The 22273-nt window shown below is 49.7% G+C and overlaps 3 long non-coding RNA genes across 4 annotated transcripts; all 3 read left to right on the forward strand.

The window, feature by feature from the left end:
• Positions 1-160: 160 nt before the first annotated feature.
• Positions 161-4194, forward strand: LOC311431579. Its single transcript, XR_014689537.1, has 7 exons — positions 161-277; positions 550-603; positions 1902-2004; positions 2136-2185; positions 2571-2664; positions 3625-3754; positions 3941-4194. It is a non-coding gene; the product is annotated as an uncharacterized lncRNA (long non-coding RNA).
• Positions 4195-5250: 1056 nt separating this feature from the next.
• On the forward strand, positions 5251-13360 carry LOC311431578. Its single transcript, XR_014689536.1, has 8 exons — positions 5251-6100; positions 6248-6349; positions 7041-7139; positions 7855-7928; positions 8359-8504; positions 9578-9975; positions 10770-11568; positions 12041-13360. It is a non-coding gene; the product is annotated as an uncharacterized lncRNA (long non-coding RNA).
• Positions 13361-17298: 3938 nt separating this feature from the next.
• LOC311431709 lies at positions 17299-21347 on the forward strand. 2 transcript variants are annotated; one of them, XR_014689591.1, is made up of 7 exons: positions 17299-17415; positions 17688-17741; positions 19040-19152; positions 19274-19323; positions 19709-19802; positions 19912-20892; positions 21079-21347. It is a non-coding gene; the product is annotated as an uncharacterized lncRNA (long non-coding RNA). The 2 variants fall into 2 exon arrangements; XR_014689592.1 differs by having other exon boundaries at positions 19040-19142; positions 20763-20892.
• The last annotated feature ends 926 nt before the right edge of the window (positions 21348-22273 follow it).

Raw genomic sequence — 22273 nt, forward strand, 5'->3', positions numbered from 1 at the left:
TGCTGGCTCAGTTTGGGGTGCGGTTGTCACTGCAGTTATTTTCCTACAGCCAATAGAGTAAAATTCCAGTTTGCCTTTTAGAGGTGCTATAAGTGGGTAAAGAGAACAGATGGAAGCGTGTGCCACGTGGGGTAGGCAAGCGGCTGAGGTACAGGAGGGGATGAGAGCATGTGATTTTTTTTTCTGGGGATGAAATGGACTCAATTTTGTTGGTGTATAATCTGTTCTGCTCCTAGATTTTTCTTTCAACGTGAAGAAAAGTTTGAGCTAATTCCAGGTAAGAAAGTTCCAGTTACTTGCTGGGTCGTATTGTCCTTTTAATATTCAAAGCTACAGCAAAAGCGTGGGGATTGTTGCTTCTAGAAACACCCCAGTTTTCTTGTCTGCACTCTGCATGCCGTTGAGCTAAAGCAGACTAAAAAATAAATAAATACAGGAAACACACACACAAAAAACAACAATAACAAAAACAACAACAACAACAAAAAAACACACCATTGGGTGACGTGTTGTGAACGCAACGATCATTTAATCCCTTTGTTTTCCCAGGTGGTGTGGATGATACTGGTTGCACTGTTGGAGCTTGGATTTGGAGAGGAACAGGTGAGCATAGTTGTATGTTGCATCAGCAGTAGTCAGCGTTGTGGAGAAGGTGGGCATCATGACCGGCATGCTAGTGAATGCTGGTACTCTGTTTTTGCAGCTGATGATGAGCCTGGCAATTGACTAAGATGACGACCAGTGCCTGTGTATTTCTTGAGGCGGAGGGAATTTACCATGCAGCAACCTGAGAGCTAAGTTGGGGGGCACCTGGTATTTGCATATCTGGGGTGGCTAATGGGAGCTGGGAGCCAGAGCAGCGTGGAGCCAGCTGGCTGAAAATACTTGGTGCCGCTGCGAGGGTGGTTCAGGCTGGGTCACGTTCAGGCTGCTTGTGGCCGGGTCACCAGGCTAATAGAAGCAGCGGGATTATTTTGTAGCGTGAGTGCGTGCGCCAGGCAGGACAGTTTCCTTCTGTTCGTCTGTCCTGTAGTGTTGCTTCTGCAATGTCTGTTCTGTGCTTCTCGGGTCTTGATATCCTTCTAGCTTTTGACACTGGACTGACCAGACAGGGGACTTGGTAGCGGTGCTGAAGGGCCTCAGTGCTTGTTCTGTCATCGTGGCTCTGATCCGATGTATAGGCGCCGGTAGAATATTGATAGATTGATCGTATAAATTCAAGACTGCTTTCTGCTTTGGGTATGCACGATAGGTGGAGAGATCCCCCCGTGCATCCAGCGCTGCAATAAAGAATATACCGCTTAAAGGAATTTCGGCTTCAATCTTTGAATCATATGGGGTTTTCAGTCCCCATCCTTCTGGTCTCTTGTCTTGAAGGAAGGCTTTTTAGGCCTCCATCACCCCAGTTCTGGCAGTGTCTTCCAGTCGCGTGTCGTGACATTTGAGTCTCTCCTTGGGTCTGGTGCAGAGCACCTGTTGTGACTTGCTGTTGCCATAGGGCTTCCCTCCGGGGGTCACTTTTTCTTGCGCCTTGTGTTGTGTGTTTTGTTTGTAGTGTTTGCGGCATGCCTGTGTGTGTATGTGTTTGGTCTGGAGCTGTCCTGCCTGGCAGTTAGTGATGACAGCTAACGTGGCAGTGCATGGGTGTGCTAATACATTGTCCGGACTGTGTTGGCGAAGACATCTGGTCTGCCTCTGCGCACGTACTGAAGGGCAGCAGGCACAGTCATCTCTGTGGTGTTTGTCAGATGTGTGTGTGGGGGGGAAGAGTTGAGCTGCTTGCGAGCAGCTGCTCGCATAGTGCTTGAACGGTGTGCTTGAGGAGGAGGTCTGTGGAATCTTGAAAGCTTACAGATAAGGGGTTTTTGAAACTTTTATTTTTATTTCTCTCCTGTCCCCAGTGGAGTGTAAACCTTTGGAGGAACCTGTCACAGGAAAGAGCTCCTTCCGGAACTGTTCAGCGCTCCGTAGGCAGCTCGGTGACTGGCTTGGTCTACTTCTGAGGTGTGCTGAGGTATGGGGGCTGCTGTTTTGAAATGATAATATTGTAAACGGGGTCCCTTTGTGTTGTTGAGGGATGGGTGCTAATGCTGGCAGCTGAATGATTATCTTGTGACCGTTTTCATTTGTTAAAGCTGAAACACAGTGTACAACGCGGGACTTGACCGGAGCTGCTTTTGGCAAGGTGAGCGATGAACAGATGTAGCAGGTACTTTAGGGGTGCAGTTGTCACTGCAGTTACTTAACTGCACAAAGTACAGTAAAAATCCTGTTTATATTTCAGGGGTGTTGTAGCTGGCCTAAGAGAGCAGATGGAAGCATCTGCCTCGAGGGCAGGTGAGGGAGCAGAGGTTAGGGAGCAGATGAGAGTAACTGTCCCAGCTGTGCTGTGGCTTTGGATGCTGCTTCAGCCTATGCTTTTCTTTTTGTTTCACAGGTGTGTCGCACAGGCTCAGAGGGGCCAAGCTGCACTCTGAAGAGCAGCACGGGAAGGGCGGGCTGTTTGTGAGCTGGATTGGAGCAGAACTGCCAAGCAGCACGAGGTGACTGCGAAGGGTCTTGCTTTGCAGGTGCCATGGCAGGCTCTCCACAGAAGCGGTTGAGGATTTGAGAAGAGGTTGCAGATCATCGAGGAGCGACACGTGCAGGGACGGCTTGAAAACGGTATGGCTGCTTTCTCTTCTGTTTATCAGGTGTCCCAGGCGACGTGGGCTGTGATGTTAGCCTTTAGGATCGGAACAAAGCAGGTGCTGATGGCGGTCTTCTTCGGTAGGCAAAGAGGTGCCCGAAGCCCCCTCCTGTGCAGCCTGAGCACGCCTCGCTGAGGGTGAAGCTTGCTTTCCAGCAGTTCTGGAAACTGTGTTGAGGCTGAAATGCTGCGTCTGTGTTCGGGTTGGGGTTGCACCTTGATGAGTGTAGGGATGGGTTTTAAGTGGGTGCAGCGGAGGGCCCGGCCCCAGTGTCCTGTAGTGTGTTTTGACCCATCAGCATAGCCTTTTAGTTCTTAGCCTACTTAAGTAAGTGATTTTTCCTGTGAGTGGAATGGAATTGACTTTTTCTTTGGTGTGTAATCTATTCTGCTCCTAGATTTTTCTTTCTGTGTAAATAAAAGTTTGAGCTAATTCCAGCAGGAAAAGCTTCAGTTACTTGCTTGGTGGTAATGTCATTCTAACATTCAAAGCTGCAGCGAAAGCATGGGGATTGTTGCTTCTAGAAACACCCCAGTTCTCCTGTCTGCCCTCTGCATGCTGTTGAGCTAAGCCTTATAAATAAGTAAATAAACCACAGCTGCTGCTCCTCCTCTTTCTACTTTCATGTGCTTTGCCCCTCCCCTTTTCCAGGTGATTGGGTTTGGGTGCTGGGTGGGACCAAAAGGTATATGAGCCCCAAGTATGCCGTCAGAGAGCTCCTTCTGCCTGGGCTGCTCTTTGGGGGTAAGTGCTTTGTTTTTCCTTCAGTCAGTTGCCGGGTTCTCTAGGCAGGCTGGAGTCTATGGATTTCTGGAATTCTAAGGGCTTGGAATTCACTTCATAGAGGGATATTTAGCAGAGGTTGCTGGCTCACTTTTTTTTTGGGATGGTGGGATGATACGCTCCTGTGTTTGATCTGTATTTTAATCTCTAGATGAATCAACCCACTCGTGTAACTCTCCAGAGGACTAAAACCAGCTTGATGACATGCTACAAGAGGCTTGACCGCGTTGGTGCAGTATTACCAAGAGACTGAGCGGGGTCACCTTTTTCATCTGCAAAGGGTATGTCTGCCATTACCCCTGCCGGGGCTGCTATGCATTCATGGCCTTGTGGCATTTGTGGACTTCAGTTTGTTTGTTTGTTTGTTTTATTTGTCTGGCTCTGGTCTCTGTGTTTGAGTCCTCTGCATGTGCCGCACTGTTTGCGTATCCATTGTGGATGTGACCTTCTCTCTTTGTTTCTTGTAGCTCAGGGCGTAGGCACGGAAGCTTGAACGAAGCATGAGGGTGAGTGGACAGCAGTGGGGGCCCCGAGTTGCTCGGTGGACTGTGTGAGTCTGCTTCAGCTGTCGGGCCGGCTTTGCAAGTGCCTTGCGACAGCAGAGTACGTCTCCTGCCACGTTTCTGACACGTGCCAGACGTCAGCGGTTCCAGGGTTCCAGTTCCTGAAATGCTGGAGATGCTCGGAGCACGAGAGGGGCTGGGGGAGAGGGGACAGGGGAGAGGGGGGCGGCTGCGGCGGCGGGGGGGGGCAGAGAGGGCAGCAGGAGGAGGTGCCGTTGCGTGCGCGTGGCCGACGCCCCTCTGGATTGGCTGGACTGCTCCGTCCCGAGGCATGCTGGGAGCTGTAGTTCTGCGCTGCCGGGCGGCCACGTGGGCTCCGGGCTGCGCGGCCGGGCCGGGGCCGGGCCGGGGCCGGGCCGTGCGCGCCGGGAGGCGCAGGTTGCCGCTGGCGGCGAGCGCGGTTGCCGGCGGTGAGGCGAGCGAGAGCCTCCGGGGGTGCCTCCTCGGAGCGTCGGGCCGGGAGGGGCGGGGGGTGTTGAGGCCGGGCGCGGGTCCTCGCTGCGCTTGATCGTTGGGCTGCGCCGCGCCGCGCCTCGGAGGCTTTCCTCTCCCTGCGTCCTGACAGCCGGCTCTCTCCTTGTGCTGCGGTTCACCGGGGCAGAAGCAGCTCCCCGCCGCTAGGACCCGTGCGGGGTTTGTTGCCGAGCGAAGGTGGCGCACCGGGTAAAGCGAGGAAAGCCGCAGCTGGCGTGCTGCGGTCGCAGGGTTCTCAGGAGAGAGAGCAGCCCGTCCGTCCCGACTGCCCAGGTAAGTCGCAGCGACCTCGGGGTGGAATCAAGGCGTGCTCGTAAGCTTCCTGCAGCCCCGGCTCAAAGGCTTCATTGAATTTGCGGAAGCGCGAGCTGCTCGGCGCTGGGAAGCGCAAAGGGAAGGAAGGCACGTAGTGCCTGCCGAGTCGTAGTAGCCTCTTAGACCTAGAATGAACTGGCCTGTCAGGCTCTGTCTGTTGCTCAGTCTTTGGTACGAGAGGCTAAACTTTGTCCCGCCTCAGCTTTCGGAGTTGTCCTAGGAATAGACCGGTGCTTGCGGGGCTTTCCAGGACGCTGGTTGCGGTCAGTGAGGACAGACGTGAGAGGCAATTTCTGTCTGTCTGTCTGTCTGTCTCTTGGTTATGTCCCAAGAGTTTTGCTTGAACTGTGTGCAACAAAGGAGGCCTTGGGCCTGTACTGAGCAGCGAGAGAGCAAAACTCTGCGTAAGCACTGGCCATGGCAACGTCGCTTGGGAGTTGAGCGGCTGGGGGTCTTTCCAGAGGTGGGGGGTCTTCCCAGCGGAACTCGGTACGCAGGCAGAAACGTGACCTTCGAGGTCTTTGTTTGTCTTGCGCTGCAGCTGTGGTATTTGCCCCATAACTGTATGGAGTTGCTGAATTCTAGAGGGGATGATGATAGAGACGTCCCTGGTTCAGCCTTTTTTTTGCCGCAGTCCTTGCAGAAGTTCTGGAAAAATGAGTAGTATCCTTCTCTTTAAGTTCACCTTTTAAAGAGTTCTTCCTGCAGACTCCTGTCTCCGTGGTTTAGGTACGTGATTTGTGTGAAACAGAGCCAGGCTTTCCTGTTAACGAGTGCCCTGATTGAAATTCCCTGTTGTTGGAGAACAAGAACCATCAGTGGTGCTTGGCAGTTTAAAACCTCTTGGCTTACGCAAAGGCTAACTTGCCAAAGCGATTGGGAAGTAGCCTAAAGTTCAGTAAATGCGCTGAATAGAAAAGGCCGTCTTCTTGACGGGAAAAGAGCTTTGCAGAACGTGAGCTTTGTTTCCCGTAGGGCTCCCTGCTTGCCCACCTGTTCAGCGATTACTGCAGGCTTTGACTGGTCCCCTCAGGCCCAATATCGCACACGTGCTGTGCTGCAGACGGTGCCTTAGCTTCCTTGCCGTCTCGTGCTGCGTTACTTGTACCTGCGGAAAACTTACTTCAGTGTCACAGAAACCCCGTGGGAAGCGTTCCCGACTCACGCCGGTAGGACCATCCCGTCGCGGCTGGTAAAATCCAGGAGCAGGACGATGCTTGGAAGAACGTCACCTATGGAGGAGAAGACAACAGCCTCCTTCCTGTTAGGCAACAGGTTTCCAAGACTGGTTTCCCCACCCCCCTGTGCGTTTTGAAGGAGGCAGTCCCTAAGCTGATGCAATCCAACTATCCAACTGCATCTAAGATGCTGGTTGTTACTTCCATAAGCTATAAAGGAGCTTAATGTGTTCTGTGTTTTTAGGTCGAGGCTTGCGTGCGTGAGTTTGGCTTGTCGCGATGGCCGGTGTAGATGATCGCTCACGTGCCCCAAAGCTCCTTGTGCTGATGCTGGATCTGCCCCACGGTAAAGGACCGCATGCTGTGTGTTCAGCTTTTCTTCCTTACCGTGTCGTCCGTATGTATGTATGTATTTACTTCTCTGAAGGAAAGGGTGGATTTTTCGTGGGTCCCTCTGTGCGCGTCTCGAACCAGGCTGCAGTAAATACGCGTAAGCGAGTAGGCTGCTGCAGCGCGTCCTGGACAGTATCAGGGTGCTACTCTGCTAGCAGTGGAGAGCTGGGTGAAGGTGCCCAGGGTAAGGGCTTGTTCTGCCTCAAGTTGAACAGAAAGTTTCAGGAGTTGAGCATCCCAGGGGATGTTTGTAGGACTGCTGTTAGACGATAAAGGTTCGGATGGCTGTCGACGAAGGGGATTTTGTTGGTTCTTTTTCGATAGCTGTTCCTGCCAAAGATCGCGTCGGTCACAAAAGGTAGTAGTAACCTTGCGGTTTCTATGTTCTGTAGCGTTTGTACTAAAATACACTGGCAGATGAATAAATGAGCAGGTACAAATACACGTGATGTATTCATGTAGCTGAGACTAAATAACGTGCAGTTTCTTCTGTGTTTTATCTTTCAAAGCACGTTGTTGCTGAGCGCCTGAGCTTTTTGCTCGCGTTACCGAGGAAAGGAATGGCAGTGCTTCTTCCCCCCTCATCTCTTTTTTTTTTTTTTTTTTTTTTCCCCCCCCCCTCTCCTCTTCTTCCTCGATGACAGGGACTCGAAATGTTTTCCTCGGATGTCCACGTGAAAAACGAAATAAATAAATAAATGCTGATGGTGAAGACACTGACAGAATTGGGTGACATTTTCAAGGTAGAGGAGGGGCGAAGAATGTGGAAATTCCTGGTACATTAGTGGTGCTCTGTTAACAAAACTGACGTATACGCCACTTGCTGTTCCTAGTTTTTTGGTTTGGTTTTCCTTTCAGTAGTCTCCCCGAAGGCTTTTGCGGACACACGGTGTATCTTTTCTGTTCTTCCAGTATTCGTTTGTCAGGAAGGACGACCATGCAATCCGAGGGCTGTGGACAACCATCTACCAGGTGGTTGTTGCAGCCTCCATCGGTCATGTTATTTGTGCTTTTAGCTCGCCCTCTCCAATATCTTGAGTTGAATTTTTTTTTTTTTTTTTTTTGGCAACGCTATGTTTGCAGTGATAGCATTGCTGCCGAGGTATTTTTGACTAAAAATGATCTTAACTGTAGTAGTGAATTCACAGAGTGTGGCTTTGTGTAACGACTCCTGCGATCACAACTTTTTTTTTTTTTTTTTCCTTTGTCACAGATAGGAGGAAAGCTCTTTCCAGAGAGATGGAAAGAAAGTTGTTTCAGAATACGTTCAGAATGTCTGAAGTTGTTTTGGAATTTTTTTTTGTTTGTTTTGTTTAGTAGTTAACGGTAGTACAGCCCACAGAGCAATTTCTTTGTGCGTGAGAACTCGCGGGTTAACTGAAAGTTACTTGTTTTATTATAAAACTAGGATTTGAAGCCACGGGCATTCAGAAATGCATATGATATGTCTTGTCACAGTCTTCTAGATCAGCTAACCGGAATGAGAACCAATCTTCTGAAAACACGCAGGGATATTGTGGGGCAGGATGAAGGTAAATGGGCACAATTATTTATTAATATTCTGGTACAGCTATTTAATTCACCTAAGTAGTGTTTCTGTCCTCGGTGTGGGAGAGGAAGTAGACTTTGCATCGTTTCTTGGGTCAGTCGTCCTTCCCTAGATTCCGAAGGAAAAGAATGAAATTTCTGCCTTCTGTCACAAAACATGTTGTGCGTGCTTGGAATTTGAAAATTAAGTTTCATGGGTGAGCTTTCCTGTGCAACAGGATGCAGTAGATGTTCTTATAGTGATGGTGAAAGGAAAGAGGGGCTTTATTTGCCTTTTGCTTTTCCTTTGTTTTGTAGAGGGAGGAAATAGTGATTTCTAGATCTTAAATGCTAACACTGGAAATGGAAGCATGCGAGGCTTGTATTTCCTTAGTCTTAAGGTAGACTAAATTTAGATACCTTGTTCTGCTGCAGACTGCCTTCACGGCGTTCCTGTTGCTCAAAGGGGAAATCATCAGGAGTAGTTGAAAATGATGCCTTCACCCCTTCGGGAGATTGATCCAGATCAACCAAAAAGGCTTCTTCATACACTTGGCAGTCTGTTCAAACAGGATGAGAAGGTAGGAGAAGTCTTGCTATCTGCTGTATCATTATTTGAAAAGTAACTGAATTGTAACACGGAGGCAAATACTCTGGTAGTGAATTGACGAAGCAATTGTTTTTTACTTATATTTAAAAAAAAAAAAAAGTCTTTTCAGGGTACGATGATAGATGAAGCAGATAAATTTGTTGCTGGGCCTCAGAATAAGATCAAGCGTCCTGGAGAGCCCAATACTCCAGCATCACTAAAGAGAGAAGGCGTAGCATGTCGCCGCTATTGCGACGGCCACAATCACCGTTGTGACAAACCATGTTGGTGGGAAAGGGCCACCCTGTGCTGCTGGATCTCCGTCACCATATCTGAACCTCAAAGGCATGCCAACAAATAAAAGTATGTTGGAGTTGTTGTAGTACAGGAACTTGTGTGGTCATAAATGGACATAGTGTGCAGGAAAAAAAAAAAAAAGGTCTCCGTGCTTTCTGTGTTAATTCAAAAGGACACGTAAGTTTTAGAGTTAATTGGGACTGAATTTCTTTGGTCGGCTTAGACAAACAGGCTGTTGCTATAGGTAACGAAGTCCTGAATGAGCAATAATTTGGAACTGTTTCTAAAAAGTGCTGAAACCTTTCACCACGATGGTTTGGCGGTAGCAAGGATTTCATTTCAGCTTTTAATTCTCATTTGTGTATTCTATAGTGGGGAAGGGAGAAGTGGGGAAGGAAAGTGTGTAAAAAAAAAAAAAAAAAAAAAAATTTTAAATTTCTCACAAATAGTAATTTACCCACCTGTTGCAGCAGAGTCGAAAGAAAAATTTTCTGGAACTGGGGGAAGGAGGGGAAACTTTAGTTTACTTTAGTCACTGAAATGGGAATACAGCAAATAACTTCACGACAGTCATATGAGACGGTAGCAGCCCAAAAGGAGGTATTCCTGTGGTTGCGTCAAAGGGTGAATAAAACTACTGAAGTGATCTGACAGTGCTGAGTAACTCTCTCCACAGTACTTTCAACAAGAAGGGATGCAGAATAATGTCCTTCTGTGTTTTTTGATCCTGCAGTTATATGCACTACTAAGCTCCTTCTTAATTTTCAGACACTGGTATCAGTACTGTCCAAGATGGTAATGGAGAGAAGAAAGCAGAAAACTGTCAGTTGCTGGAAAAGCAAATTGATGGCTTGTCTGTGCAAATGGCTTCTTCGGTTCCAGCTGTTAAGGGAGAGGATGAAATGTCACCTGGTGACTTAGACTCTCTACATGATGAGTTCAATTGCTTAAATGATGCAAAGATGGCTTGGATCGTAAACCTGGTACCAGTGCACTTGTTCGAGGGCCTCTAAATTACAGCGTGGCTGGAGATGACCAAAAACGAGTGATGGAGTCTACTTCTGCATCTGTGCCAAATTGATTTAAAATAACACCTACAATGTTGGAGGGAAGCGATGCTGGTATTAAAATCAGAGTGGTGAAAGAGGTTTGCAAACGTGGAAGAAGTAAGTTCTTTATTAGTGTATTAAAAATAGGCTAGGGGTACAGAAGACTTTTTCTTGAAATGAGGATCTATTTTGAAAATAAAACCTCAGATTTGGAATGATTTTTGATTACTCGTGTACAAGTAGTGGAAGAACAAGAAAGTAAGTACATGTATTCAGAGTCCAACTTTATATCCTCACCGTCCTTACTGCAGCACTCTTAAGCAGGCTTAGTCACAGCGCCATTCGTGTTTTCATAGTTGGTTCAGAGAAGAAAACACAGAAACCAATGAAAAAATACTGTTGTTTCACATCTAAGGTGTCCGGTTCATTCTTTTGCGCTACTTTTTTTTTTTTTTTTTTTGTTAAACTTTATACGAGACAATCGTGCTCATGCTCCACATAGATCGGTCATCTTGTAAAGAGTAGTTATCTTAAACCTCTGCTTTCAAAAATGACAGCTCTAGGTTGAAACGTGGCTTGGTATCCCTTTGTTTCTATTAACTGCTGATCATGGCAGCGTGTTCGTGGAGATGCAAGGCTTCTCTGCTGATTAAACCTAGTCTGCATTTTCCAAGGGCAGGTGTTTCTAGATACTGCTCTTTTAAGAGAACAAAATTCAGCGTTACATTTGAATATCAGCTAATCGATATCACTTCAAATTATTGGTATGCTGGCTTTTTTTTCTTACGTGCATTACTGTATGCAGAAATGGGAAACTCTAGGCTTTGTTGTTTTTCCTTTGGCTCTTGAGATTTACTGAAAATGCATTTACAAGATCTGTTTCTAATATCTGTTTGGATCTCTTCTTTAAGATCGTGAAAAAAATCTTCTCTCTTCTTGAGGAGGTACGTACAAGGACGGATGGAAACTCAGAAGTATTTCATTGAATTTGCTATAAGGGAAGGAGCAAGGTTTGTATAGATACGAATGATTCGGAGTTAAACGCTAACGTTGTTCATGATAGCAAATCTCAGTCTTTTCCAAAACAAGTGTTTTGTTTTGACATGCTTAAATTATTACAGTTTCAGCGGTCAAACTGCCGTTGTATTTTCTGAAGTAAATGGTCGTTACCTAGAGCTGAAGTGTGAAATAGAAAGATACGGGTGGTTATGGAAGAAAGACCCAGAATTTGCGTGGGTTGGGGAAAGATGGCTGTATCAAATTAAATTTGCCATTCTGGCGTCAGAAATGAGGGAAGCTCTTCCATGCTGGAAACAGAGAGCCTCTGCTAATACTGTTTGTCGTGGCAAAATAATACTGAGTTATTTAACTGCTGTTTTTGGAAGAAGAAATGAAATTACTTCCCTAGGTTTAAAAATCGTGTCTTAATACAGCACTTAGAGAGAACGCTAGAGGAGCTAGAGTTCAACAGCCTACCCAACAGAGTTAATCAGGTGAACGGTAGATAATAGTGTACCAGCCAGAGGAATACGGACCGGGAATGAGTTTGCTGTGCCGCAGAAGAGTGGAAGAGGACGTAGCTGTTGCCCTCGCCATCCTGGCAGTCAAGTGATCTTACTGTCAGAGTCCGAGAAGAAGCAGCAGAGCTTTAACTTTACGAACCTCTATCGGCAGAAGCTGGGCTGTAACCTTAAGGACGTGCTATGAAAGGTGTGGCTTTTTTCCTGTGGAGGGTGCTCTTTGCTCAACAGGCTGAAAAAAATAACCATTGCTGCCCCTCCTGCAGGTGGTGAGAATTTACTCACTTGAATACTGTCATTAGCCGTTTTACGTGCAATAGGCAGTGGATCGCACTAAAATGGGGCACTGTCAAATGCACACAGTGTCTGCATTGTGGAGAGATCCCATCTGTTGTGTGTCCCCCCCCCCCCCCAATAAAAACAAACAAACAAACAAAACTCCCAGAAACACCTGCACTGGTAATATTGCATGTTGCCAGCACAGAGACGAGGGTCATGTTCCCGAGAACTGCTAGCCATGCCTTTAAACTTGAGATTCAGCGTAGATCGAGAGTAAAGAAACTGCTGTTGTGTTAATGAAAGCTAAAGACAGCCCTGTGACTGTTACCACTTGGTGGTTACTAAACAATCTACCTCAGACTCTCTTCTGTTTTTATCTGCAGACATTATGAAAGCGCACCTGAGGCTTCCCAGGTCCCTGACTTCAGTTCTCTTTCATCCCGTGAGGAGGACGGAGATTCTTCAGGTGGCCTTGCCTTGGCACACGCTGTGCTTTGGAAGCACTAAAAAGAAATGCTTTTAAAAGTGTGCATTTATTTTAATGTTCATACAAAAGAGATTGGTTTTGAACAGTGTTGTTACCGGATCACTAATTTGATATTTTAACTGTATACATTTTTTTGAACATAGGTGTGTGTGTGTGTGTGTGTGTGTATATGTGTATATATATAAAAAAAATAAACCGTTTTATTAATTCTCGTTAAGTGCTGATCTGAGGAGTCTGTAATGGGCAGCGCTGAATTCCTCGAATTGTCTGTCACCAACAGACCGCTAATATTTTTTGTGAAACCAGTCTGCATATCCTGAAACCCCACTTCTGGTAATAGCTGCGGAATGTGTTTGTTACTTACCTCCCGGTAGCACGTACCCTGGAGCACCTGCCTCATCAGTCAGCTCAGCCTGTACAGGGTGTACATTTTTGCTCCAAGGCTAAAGTGTTAAAGACACCAAGTTCCAGCTTACCAAATCCTTGGTTACCCGAGTTAATATCCTCCCTTCCGTTCCTCTTACTCTTTTGTTCAAAGGTAATGTTGTGAATCACAGAAAATGCAACGAAGACTGGAGCACCTGCACGTAATTAATATTTTCCTTTTAAACGGTAATATGCCAGTAGTAAGTGGCTCTTCAGATAATTTTATTTTCGGTTGTTCTCATTTAAAAACAGTCTCCTGCTCCTTTAACAGCTTTCTTTTAAAAGACAGGTTGAAGTTGTGCTGGCGTTAACAAGCTCTTCACAAGGTACTGGGGCTGTCCTGAGGATTCCACTTGACCAGCCAGCAGAAGAGGCAGGGAAACATACTTACATTGATGGCCTGAACTTCTCTTCCTATTACTCTTTTTAGTACTAGCCAGCGTGTGTGAGACATCTTTTCCTTCTCCTGTGAAGCAGTGGGCTGGTCTTTCTGGAAGAGGTTGTTTGACCATTGGAATTACACCAGTGAGATTCAAGAAGGAAATAAAATCCAAAAGCAGCAGCGTATCTTTATTACTACGTTAAGTGAGAAAGTGACACTTGGAACGAACTCGTTATAAACAATTCTGAACTCTTTTCTTAGCGGGAACGTACTTATCTGTACCGTTGAACGTACTTGAAAAAAAAACAAACAAACCACAGGAGTACCTTGGAATACATAGGGCGATTCATCCCTTCAGGATCATTACACGGCAGCTGTATGTCACCACAATACACCTCTTTTGCTTAATGGTGGACTTCTAAGAGGGAATTTACTTGGGTCAGGTATACTGTGTGTATGTGGTTTTATGCACGTAGAACTGCCTGTACTACACTATCTTTTAAATAGGTGGTGGTAAGAGGAGACAGCTTTCTTCTAGTAGATTCTTACTTAAGTTTCTTTAGTGATTCCGGGGGCGCTCACTTGACCGTGATGTGCCTGACCTGGTTAGCATCTAAACCTCCTCCTCTGATGCGGTACAGCTGTCTGCTAAATTAGTTACAGAAAGATGGTGACTTTAACTCAGACAGTTCTCTCTTACCTCGCTATTGTTTTATCTGGATAATTTGAATTTGGATTAGAGCAGCGGAGGGAAAAGATGCCTTACACTGAAACGGACGCGAGTCTGTGAGAAGAAAGCCAGGCGTCCTTGGAGACTGTGCCAATGAAAAGGCGAAGAAAAATGAGTGGAATAAATCTGAGTGCACATAGTCCTGCATCCCGAAGGGAGCACAGAAGGAAGGTTGCTTGCTTAGAAGAGCAGTGGATGCTTCGTGCCCGCCTTAAAGAGAATATTAACAGAGAGAATTCTTTGTAAGACAAGCTGCCCCGCGGGGTGTGGGTAGCAAATACGTTGGAAAAAATACAGCCACAAGCTCCGAATGGCACAGTAGGCGAGCTGTGATCCGCCCGACAAGGCCTCCCGCGGGCGCCCTCTGCCGCCACCTGCTGGTGGGAAAGGGGTACTGCAGGCGGCCGAGGGGCGCGCATGCGCGGTGGCACCGGCGGGCGCCCTCTGCCGCCACCTGCTGCTGTTATTCGGGTACTGCAGGCGGCCGAGGGGCGCGCATAGCGCGGTGACTCCCGCGGGCGCCCTCTGCCGCCACCTGCTGGTGGAAAACGAGTACTGCAGGCGTCCGGGGGGCGCGCATGCGCGGTGGGGGTCCGGTGGCGCCCCCTGCCGCCACCTGCTGGTGGTAAAGGGGTACTGCAGGCAGCCGAAGGGCGCGCATGCGCGGTGACGCCCACGTGCGCCCTCTACCGCCACCTGCTGGTGGGAAGCGAGTACTGCAGGCGGCCGGGCGCCACGAATGTGCCATGACGCCCGTGGGCACCCTCTGCCGCCATCTGCTGGTGGAAAACGAGTACTGCAGGCGGTCGGGGGGCGCGCATAGCGCGGTGACGCCCGCGGGCGCCCTCTGCCGCCACCTGCTGGTGGGAAGCGAGTTCTGCAGGCGGCCGGGGGACGCGCATGGGCGGTGGGGTCCGGTGGCGCCCTCTGCCGCCACCTGCTGGTGCAAAACGAATACTGCAGGCGGCCGGGGGACGCGCATGCGCGTTGGCACCCGCGGGCGCCCTCTGCCGCCACCTGCTGGTGGTAAAGGGGTACTGCAGGCGGCCGGGGGACGCGCATGCGCCGTGGGGTCCGGTGGCGCCCTCTGCCGCCACCTGCTGTTGGGAAACGGGTACTGCAGGCGGCCGGGGGACGCGCATGCGCCGTGGGGTCCGGTGGCGCCCTCTGCCGCCACCTGCTGTTGGGAAACGGGTACTGCAGGCGGCCGGGGGACGCGCATGCGCGTTGGCACCCGCGGGCGCCCTCTGCCGCCACCTGCTGTTGGGAAAGGGGTACTGCAGGCGGCAGGGGGGCGCGCTTGCGCGGTGGGGTCCGGTGGCGCCCTCTGCCGCCACCTGCTGTTGGGAAAGGGGTACTGCAGGCAGCCGGGGGGCGCGCATGCGCGGTGTCGCCCGCGTGCGCCCTCTGCCGCCACCTGCTGGTGGGAAGCGAGTACTGCAGGCGTCCGGGGGGCGCGCATGCGCGGTGGGGCCCGGGGGCGCCCTCTGCCGCCACCTGCTGGTGGAGAACGAGTACTGCAGGCGGCCGAGGGGGGCGCATGCGCGGTGGGGCCCGGGGGCGCCCTCTGCCGCCTCCTGCTGGTGGAAAACGAGTACTGCAGGCGGCCGTGGGGCCGTGCATGCGCGTTGCTTATTACGTCGTTGTTTTTTTTGATGTGTAATTTCCTACGCTCCTAGATTTTTCTTCATATGTAAATCACACAGAATCACAGATCTTCTAGGTTGGAAGAGACCTCAAGATCATTGAGTCCAAGCTCTGACCTAACACTAAAGTTTGAGCTAATTCCCGTGGAAAATATTTCATTTACTTTCTTGGTTGTATTGTCCTTTCTATGTTCGAAGCTGAGGCATAAATACGGTAAATTTTGCTTCTAGAAACACCCCAGTTCTTTTGTCTGCACTCTGCATGCTGTAAACTAGGGATAGGCACAAAAAAAAACAAATAAATAAATAAATAAAAGAACACAGCTGCTGCTGCTCCTGCTCTCTTTCTTGTGGTTTGCCCCCTCCTCTTTCCCAGGTGATTGGGTTTGGGTGCTGGGCAGGGCCAAATGGTATAGGAGCCCCAGGCACGGCATCAGAGAGCTCCTTCTGCCCGGGCTGCTCTTTGGGGTCAGTGCTTTGTTGATGCTTCTGTTAGCTACATGCAGGGTTCTTTTGGTGGGTCAGGGTCTGGTACGATCTTTTAGAGGAAACCGATCTAGTAGTATGTGCATTTATTGCTTGAAGCTCTTTGGAGGTGATTAATTGTTATAGCACATTTATGGATAGGACGTCAATGTTATTTTGTGCGTTTGCTTTGTTGTTCTAGGTCCCTCGTGATTTTTGCAGGGTTACAGGGCAGATGCCACCAAATCTACCCCTTTTGTTGTTTTTGTTTTGTTTGATTTTTTTTTTTTTCTTGATTTTTCTTTTTCTTTTTTGGAAGGGGGTTTGGGATTTGAGCGTCCTATTTTTTTGGGTTTGGGATTTGAGCATCTCAATTTTGCGGGTTTGGGATTTGAGCGTCTTAATTTATTGGGTTAGGGGTTTTAGGCATAGGACTTCAGGGGTTTAGTGTGGTAAATAGTTTGGGTTAGGTCCGTAGGGGTTTCGAGGATGTTTAGGGATAGGGCTTGAGGCTTTTTTGTGTAAGGGCGGGAAGGGCTAGGGTTACAGTGAGTGCTGTTAAATGTAGTTCTCGAAAGCTCGGCCTCTGATTGGCCGTGCTGGCTGTCCAGGGAATTCTGGTAGGTGTAGTTTTCCGGCACCAGGCTTCCGGTAGGCCGTGTTGACTGCCCGGAGCATGCCGGGAGATGTAGTTCTGGGACTCCGGACCTCCGGGAGGCCATGTTGAGCGCCCAGAGCATGCCTGGAAATGAAGTTCTCGGGAACCAGGGTTGGGCTTAGGGACTAGGGCTGGGGCTAGGGTTAGAGTTTAGGGTGAGGGTTGGGGTTAGGGTTAGGGCTAGTGAATGCTGGTTCTCTGTGTTTGCAGATGACGGTGAGCGTGTTTAAACTAATTCCAGTTGAAGAAGTTTCAGTTACTTGCTTGGTGCCGTTATCAGTTCAACATTAAAAGCTGCAGCAAAAGCAAAAGGGGATTTTTGCTTCTAGAAACACCACAGGTCTCTTGTCTGCTCTCTGAATGTTTTTGAGATAAAACAGATTTTAAAAAACAAAGGAAAGGAAAACAAAACAAAACACAGCTGCTCCTTTTGCTCTCTTCCTACTTTCATGTGCTTTGCCCCTCCCCTTTCCCAGGTGATTGGGTTTGGGTGCTGGGCGGGGCTAAATGCTATATGAGCCCCAGGCATGCCATCAGAGAGCTCCTTCTGCCTGGGCTGCTCTTTTGGGGACAGTGCTTTGTTTTTCCTTCTGTCCGTTGCAGGGTTGTTTAGGCAGGCTGGAGTCTATGGATTTCTGGATTTTAAGTGCTTGGAATTCACTTAGTAGAGGGATGTTTAGTAGGGGCTGCTGGCTCAGTTTGGGGTGCGGTTGTCACTGCAGTTATTTTCCTACAGCCAATAGAGTAAAATTCCAGTTTGCCTTTTAGAGGTGCTATAAGTGGGTAAAGAGAACAGATGGAAGCGTGTGCCACGTGGGGTAGGCAAGCGGCTGAGGTACAGGAGGGGATGAGAGCATGTGATTTTTTTTTCTGGGGATGAAATGGACTCAATTTTGTTGGTGTATAATCTGTTCTGCTCCTAGATTTTTCTTTCAACGTGAAGAAAAGTTTGAGCTAATTCCAGGTAAGAAAGTTCCAGTTACTTGCTGGGTCGTATTGTCCTTTTAATATTCAAAGCTACAGCAAAAGCGTGGGGATTGTTGCTTCTAGAAACACCCCAGTTTTCTTGTCTGCACTCTGCATGCCGTTGAGCTAAAGCAGACTAAAAAATAAATAAATACAGGAAACACACACACAAAAAACAACAATAACAAAAACAACAACAACAACAAAAAAACACACCATTGGGTGACGTGTTGTGAACGCAACGATCATTTAATCCCTTTGTTTTCCCAGGTGGTGTGGATGATACTGGTTGCACTGTTGGAGCTTGGATTTGGAGAGGAACAGGTGAGCATAGTTGTATGTTGCATCAGCAGTAGTCAGCGTTGTGGAGAAGGTGGGCATCATGACCGGCATGCTAGTGAATGCTGGTACTCTGTTTTTGCAGCTGATGATGAGCCTGGCAATTGACTAAGATGACGACCAGTGCCTGTGTATTTCTTGAGGCGGAGGGAATTTACCATGCAGCAACCTGAGAGCTAAGTTGGGGGGCACCTGGTATTTGCATATCTGGGGTGGCTAATGGGAGCTGGGAGCCAGAGCAGCGTGGAGCCAGCTGGCTGAAAATACTTGGTGCCGCTGCGAGGGTGGTTCAGGCTGGGTCACGTTCAGGCTGCTTGTGGCCGGGTCACCAGGCTAATAGAAGCAGCGGGATTATTTTGTAGCGTGAGTGCGTGCGCCAGGCAGGACAGTTTCCTTCTGTTCGTCTGTCCTGTAGTGTTGCTTCTGCAATGTCTGTTCTGTGCTTCTCGGGTCTTGATATCCTTCTAGCTTTTGACACTGGACTGACCAGACAGGGGACTTGGTAGCGGTGCTGAAGGGCCTCAGTGCTTGTTCTGTCATCGTGGCTCTGATCCGATGTATAGGCGCCGGTAGAATATTGATAGATTGATCGTATAAATTCAAGACTGCTTTCTGCTTTGGGTATGCACGATAGGTGGAGAGATCCCCCCGTGCATCCAGCGCTGCAATAAAGAATATACCGCTTAAAGGAATTTCGGCTTCAATCTTTGAATCATATGGGGTTTTCAGTCCCCATCCTTCTGGTCTCTTGTCTTGAAGGAAGGCTTTTTAGGCCTCCATCACCCCAGTTCTGGCAGTGTCTTCCAGTCGCGTGTCGTGACATTTGAGTCTCTCCTTGGGTCTGGTGCAGAGCACCTGTTGTGACTTGCTGTTGCCATAGGGCTTCCCTCCGGGGGTCACTTTTTCTTGCGCCTTGTGTTGTGTGTTTTGTTTGTAGTGTTTGCGGCATGCCTGTGTGTGTATGTGTTTGGTCTGGAGCTGTCCTGCCTGGCAGTTAGTGATGACAGCTAACGTGGCAGTGCATGGGTGTGCTAATACATTGTCCGGACTGTGTTGGCGAAGACATCTGGTCTGCCTCTGCGCACGTACTGAAGGGCAGCAGGCACAGTCATCTCTGTGGTGTTTGTCAGATGTGTGTGTGGGGGGGAAGAGTTGAGCTGCTTGCGAGCAGCTGCTCGCATAGTGCTTGAACGGTGTGCTTGAGGAGGAGGTCTGTGGAATCTTGAAAGCTTACAGATAAGGGGTTTTTGAAACTTTTATTTTTATTTCTCTCCTGTCCCCAGTGGAGTGTAAACCTTTGGAGGAACCTGTCACAGGAAAGAGCTCCTTCCGGAACTGTTCAGCGCTCCGTAGGCAGCTCGGTGACTGGCTTGGTCTACTTCTGAGGTGTGCTGAGGTATGGGGGCTGCTGTTTTGAAATGATAATATTGTAAACGGGGTCCCTTTGTGTTGTTGAGGGATGGGTGCTAATGCTGGCAGCTGAATGATTATCTTGTGACCGTTTTCATTTGTTAAAGCTGAAACACAGTGTACAACGCGGGACTTGACCGGAGCTGCTTTTGGCAAGGTGAGCGATGAACAGATGTAGCAGGTACTTTAGGGGTGCAGTTGTCACTGCAGTTACTTAACTGCACAAAGTACAGTAAAAATCCTGTTTATATTTCAGGGGTGTTGTAGCTGGCCTAAGAGAGCAGATGGAAGCATCTGCCTCGAGGGCAGGTGAGGGAGCAGAGGTTAGGGAGCAGATGAGAGTAACTGTCCCAGCTGTGCTGTGGCTTTGGATGCTGCTTCAGCCTATGCTTTTCTTTTTGTTTCACAGGTGTGTCGCACAGGCTCAGAGGGGCCAAGCTGCACTCTGAAGAGCAGCACGGGAAGGGCGGGCTGTTTGTGAGCTGGATTGGAGCAGAACTGCCAAGCAGCACGAGGTGACTGCGAAGGGTCTTGCTTTGCAGGTGCCATGGCAGGCTCTCCACAGAAGCGGTTGAGGATTTGAGAAGAGGTTGCAGATCATCGAGGAGCGACACGTGCAGGGACGGCTTGAAAACGGTATGGCTGCTTTCTCTTCTGTTTATCAGGTGTCCCAGGCGACGTGGGCTGTGATGTTAGCCTTTAGGATCGGAACAAAGCAGGTGCTGATGGCGGTCTTCTTCGGTAGGCAAAGAGGTGCCCGAAGCCCCCTCCTGTGCAGCCTGAGCACGCCTCGCTGAGGGTGAAGCTTGCTTTCCAGCAGTTCTGGAAACTGTGTTGAGGCTGAAATGCTGCGTCTGTGTTCGGGTTGGGGTTGCACCTTGATGAGTGTAGGGATGGGTTTTAAGTGGGTGCAGCGGAGGGCCCGGCCCCAGTGTCCTGTAGTGTGTTTTGACCCATCAGCATAGCCTTTTAGTTCTTAGCCTACTTAAGTAAGTGATTTTTCCTGTGAGTGGAATGGAATTGACTTTTTCTTTGGTGTGTAATCTATTCTGCTCCTAGATTTTTCTTTCTGTGTAAATAAAAGTTTGAGCTAATTCCAGCAGGAAAAGCTTCAGTTACTTGCTTGGTGGTAATGTCATTCTAACATTCAAAGCTGCAGCGAAAGCATGGGGATTGTTGCTTCTAGAAACACCCCAGTTCTCCTGTCTGCCCTCTGCATGCTGTTGAGCTAAGCCTTATAAATAAGTAAATAAACCACAGCTGCTGCTCCTCCTCTTTCTACTTTCATGTGCTTTGCCCCTCCCCTTTTCCAGGTGATTGGGTTTGGGTGCTGGGTGGGACCAAAAGGTATATGAGCCCCAAGTATGCCGTCAGAGAGCTCCTTCTGCCTGGGCTGCTCTTTGGGGGTAAGTGCTTTGTTTTTCCTTCAGTCAGTTGCCGGGTTCTCTAGGCAGGCTGGAGTCTATGGATTTCTGGAATTCTAAGGGCTTGGAATTCACTTCATAGAGGGATATTTAGCAGAGGTTGCTGGCTCACTTTTTTTTTGGGATGGTGGGATGATACGCTCCTGTGTTTGATCTGTATTTTAATCTCTAGATGAATCAACCCACTCGTGTAACTCTCCAGAGGACTAAAACCAGCTTGATGACATGCTACAAGAGGCTTGACCGCGTTGGTGCAGTATTACCAAGAGACTGAGCGGGGTCACCTTTTTCATCTGCAAAGGGTATGTCTGCCATTACCCCTGCCGGGGCTGCTATGCATTCATGGCCTTGTGGCATTTGTGGACTTCAGTTTGTTTGTTTGTTTGTTTTATTTGTCTGGCTCTGGTCTCTGTGTTTGAGTCCTCTGCATGTGCCGCACTGTTTGCGTATCCATTGTGGATGTGACCTTCTCTCTTTGTTTCTTGTAGCTCAGGGCGTAGGCACGGAAGCTTGAACGAAGCATGAGGGTGAGTGGACAGCAGTGGGGGCCCCGAGTTGCTCGGTGGACTGTGTGAGTCTGCTTCAGCTGTCGGGCCGGCTTTGCAAGTGCCTTGCGACAGCAGAGTACGTCTCCTGCCACGTTTCTGACACGTGCCAGACGTCAGCGGTTCCAGGGTTCCAGTTCCTGAAATGCTGGAGATGCTCGGAGCACGAGAGGGGCTGGGGGAGAGGGGACAGGGGAGAGGGGGGCGGCTGCGGCGGCGGGGGGGGGCAGAGAGGGCAGCAGGAGGAGGTGCCGTTGCGTGCGCGTGGCCGACGCCCCTCTGGATTGGCTGGACTGCTCCGTCCCGAGGCATGCTGGGAGCTGTAGTTCTGCGCTGCCGGGCGGCCACGTGGGCTCCGGGCTGCGCGGCCGGGCCGGGGCCGGGCCGGGGCCGGGCCGTGCGCGCCGGGAGGCGCAGGTTGCCGCTGGCGGCGAGCGCGGTTGCCGGCGGTGAGGCGAGCGAGAGCCTCCGGGGGTGCCTCCTCGGAGCGTCGGGCCGGGAGGGGCGGGGGGTGTTGAGGCCGGGCGCGGGTCCTCGCTGCGCTTGATCGTTGGGCTGCGCCGCGCCGCGCCTCGGAGGCTTTCCTCTCCCTGCGTCCTGACAGCCGGCTCTCTCCTTGTGCTGCGGTTCACCGGGGCAGAAGCAGCTCCCCGCCGCTAGGACCCGTGCGGGGTTTGTTGCCGAGCGAAGGTGGCGCACCGGGTAAAGCGAGGAAAGCCGCAGCTGGCGTGCTGCGGTCGCAGGGTTCTCAGGAGAGAGAGCAGCCCGTCCGTCCCGACTGCCCAGGTAAGTCGCAGCGACCTCGGGGTGGAATCAAGGCGTGCTCGTAAGCTTCCTGCAGCCCCGGCTCAAAGGCTTCATTGAATTTGCGGAAGCGCGAGCTGCTCGGCGCTGGGAAGCGCAAAGGGAAGGAAGGCACGTAGTGCCTGCCGAGTCGTAGTAGCCTCTTAGACCTAGAATGAACTGGCCTGTCAGGCTCTGTCTGTTGCTCAGTCTTTGGTACGAGAGGCTAAACTTTGTCCCGCCTCAGCTTTCGGAGTTGTCCTAGGAATAGACCGGTGCTTGCGGGGCTTTCCAGGACGCTGGTTGCGGTCAGTGAGGACAGACGTGAGAGGCAATTTCTGTCTGTCTGTCTGTC

The sequence above is a fragment of the Aythya ferina genome (genome assembly GCF_964211825.1).
Source record: "Aythya ferina genome assembly, chromosome: 2".
Classification (NCBI taxonomy): Eukaryota; Metazoa; Chordata; class Aves; order Anseriformes; family Anatidae; genus Aythya; species Aythya ferina.